Source organism: Rutidosis leptorrhynchoides, chromosome 5 (assembly GCF_046630445.1).
Source record: "Rutidosis leptorrhynchoides isolate AG116_Rl617_1_P2 chromosome 5, CSIRO_AGI_Rlap_v1, whole genome shotgun sequence".
Taxonomy (NCBI): Eukaryota; Viridiplantae; Streptophyta; class Magnoliopsida; order Asterales; family Asteraceae; genus Rutidosis; species Rutidosis leptorrhynchoides.
The window spans coordinates 23,967,469-23,970,709 of NC_092337.1; the positions used below are offsets into that span (position 1 = coordinate 23,967,469).

The 3,241-nt window shown below is 36.2% G+C and overlaps 1 long non-coding RNA gene across 1 annotated transcript; it reads left to right on the forward strand.

The window, feature by feature from the left end:
- The first annotated feature begins 963 nt into the window (after positions 1 to 963).
- On the forward strand, positions 964 to 2,994 carry LOC139848241 (uncharacterized). Its single transcript, XR_011759891.1, has 3 exons — positions 964 to 1,064; positions 2,516 to 2,666; positions 2,772 to 2,994. It is a non-coding gene; the product is annotated as an uncharacterized lncRNA (long non-coding RNA).
- The last annotated feature ends 247 nt before the right edge of the window (positions 2,995 to 3,241 follow it).

Consider the following 3,241-nt stretch of genomic DNA (forward strand, 5'->3'; position numbering starts at 1 on the left):
TATTTTTGTTGTTTATGTATTTGAGATTGCACACGATTGTGGACAATCTAGTAGATAAGTCTGTATTTGGATTGCACACTATAGGTGGACAATTCATTTTTACTGAAATAATTCATTGCTCCTCTGGTTGAAGTGTTTGTTTCTGTGTGGTTTTTCTTATTTTCGATCATCTGGCCCAATATACATTAATCCAATTTCATACTCTTGTTAGATCCTTAACTGCAGTTAGTGATTTTGTTAGAACTAACAATGAACTCTAACTGAGTAGTTAACTTTCTAGTCAAGCTTTTAACGAAGGACTTTTTGTGCAATTATTTATGTGATAGATAATCAACAAAATCAGTTATTTTTCACTGAAAAGGATTGTAACTGCAAGGAATTTGATCAGAGACTGAATTCAACCATATTTTAACTCTTTGATCGGTTGAGTTGACTAAAATTATAATTATAAGAACTAACACCTTTACGCACCGTTAAGCAAATACATTTTATGTAATTACACTCAAGAATACTAAATTTGATGAATGGGTTGACAAATGATTGGATACCAAAACAAACAATTCATCGAACAACACAACATCACTAATCTACATATTTTATTTTTATCAAGTTAATAAGTAAAACTTCGATAAAACAAAAACATAGATTTAGTATACGTAATGATTATTCAGAATTATACCGGAAATCGGAAAGAGGAATACATAACGCATTATATAGCAGCAGTGGTCTAGACATGGTTATAAGCACGTGACTACTGACTTGCACCTGATTTAAACTTAACGAGGCCGTTAACTTTCGTTAAGGTTAAGGATGTAATTGAAAATAAATAATGTCTTTAAATTTATTTGTGCAGTTATAAATTAACATGCGTAAAAAGGAGAAGAATAATAATACAGGGATGATTTAAGTAATTTTGCCTAATATATATCTAAACCCAAAAACTTAAAACTCAAAACCCTAGATAATAATCGAATACTTTTACAGTATTCGAATCGAATTATTACGTGTGGCCGAGAGCAGTCGCGGTAGCTAGCAATTGTTTCGGTGTGGGTTCTTGTTTGCAGGTATAACTTGATCCTAGTTTTAATTAGTTGTTGTTTTTGTTTGAATCGTATATTAGAACTAGATAAAAACAGATTGGGTTGGTTGAGTTTTGATGGTTATAGTTTATAATCAAGCATAAATATGTGTAGTATTAAAAGTTTAAAACCTACTACTCCGTATTATTTAAAGGTTTTGGTTGTCAATATTAGAATGCGTGTCATGTTAATAATAAGTTGAAGGTCTTGTGGTAAAAAATTGTTTTCAAGAAAACATGAACTTATTAATCAACTAGTTTCCGTAACATTATTGTATAAATGGCTTTTCTTGTAGTGTAGCGTCTCGATTATAGTTATAACTTGCTCCTAGTTTGACTTATATGTTTGTTAGAATTGTATATTGGATTATAACATATCAAATTGGTTGAGTTTTGATTACCGAAAGATTATAGTTTTGTTGTATATCTGTAGAATTAAGAGATACAGAGTAATATGTAAAAGTTTTGATTGTTAATCTGAGAATGTGTCTGTTGTTGTTGTTGTCTGTATGATCTTAGTTGTGGTAGAAAAATTGGTTTTCAATTTTCATAGTTGTGGATATTGTAAAATGAGTACAATAACTACTAACATTAATAACACTGTATTTGTTGGGGTGCAAACCTATCCCACATAGGAAGGAGACAAAAACAAATGTATGTATATAAGTCTAAGGGGAAGTCCCTCTAATACCAATTGGTTTTAAAAAAGGATGGACTCTTGGGCTTATATTGCAGGACATTGTGTTTGGGCTATACGATCCTTACAAATGGCATCAGAGCTAGGCTATAGCCCGATGTGGTGGACGATGGTGGCGCACCCCTGAATGCACGGTGCGACATGGCACACCCCTCAGTTTGCTAACGATAATTGAGTCATGGTGCCTTATATCGAAAGACTTCCTTCCCAAGGCGTGGAAGTGGAAGTGCGATCCTTACAAATGGCATCAGAGCTAGGCTATAGCCCGATGTGGTGGACGATGGTGGCGCACCCCTGAACGCACGGTGCGACATGGCACACCCCTCAGTTTGCCAACGATAATTGAGTCATGGTGCCTTATATCGAAAGACTTCCTTCCCAAGGCGTGGAAGTGCGGCGTGTCCCGATGGTGAAAGAAAAGTGAAAGAAAGAGAGATCGGCGGTATAAGAGGCGTGTCCCGGTAGTGGAAGAAAAGTGAAAGAAAAGAGACCGGTGATATAAGATGGCGGGAGTATCGTTGAAGGGGAGGCTCGGTGATGTGGTCTTCGGTTTGAGGGGAGGATTGTTGGGGTGCAAACCTATCCCACATAGGAGGGAGACAAAAACAAATGTATGTATATAAGTCTAAGGGGAAGTCCCTCTAATACCAATTGGTTTTAGGAAAGGATAGACTCTTGGGCTTATATTGCAGGACATTGTGTTTGGGCTATACGATCCGTACAGTATTGATTGAATTTAGAGAACAGGTTAAAAGGTTTGAGTTGGGTCATATTTGATACGCATACAATTCAGTACGTAGTAGTAATGGGTAAAGAAGGAGATGGGTCGTTTTACATAACAGTTCAAGATGATGTCACATCACATTCTTCCTCGGGCCCCATCAAAACAGAGTAAGTTAATTGATCTCTTCCTATTCGTATCTTCTCACGTTCAATGAACAAAGGTTTATACTACTTTTTAGATATTAATAATGGAGGTTATTTGCAACATATCAGGTATTCACTTTACACACTCATTTTGATGATGTGTCATTTGTTCTCTGGGTCTTTGTTGCCGACTGTTCGACCTGGAATCATGGCTCAAAACGATAATAAACCACCCGAGTTTGGATCGATGGTGAATGGTGTTTTCTTGAGCATGTTCGGTGTAACATTATGTGTTAACATACTGGTAACATGTCTTTTGATATGTGCAAACTACTTCAAATTCTCATGGATGAAGGAACGCTATCTTAAAGTGTATTGGTTATTGCTCAACAATTCTCGCTCCCTTGTTACTTATGGTTATGATATTTCTCCCGGTCAAACTCAGTTGGATTGGATTTTTAGTGGCGCCTGTAATCATTGGGACCGTAATTGCATGCTTCTGTTCGTTTTATGATCCAAAAAAAAATTCAACCAAGAGAAAATCTGCACCGTAACCATCTTCGAATTGTTGGTAGTGGCTCTTTTGTTTGTGCTGGTGA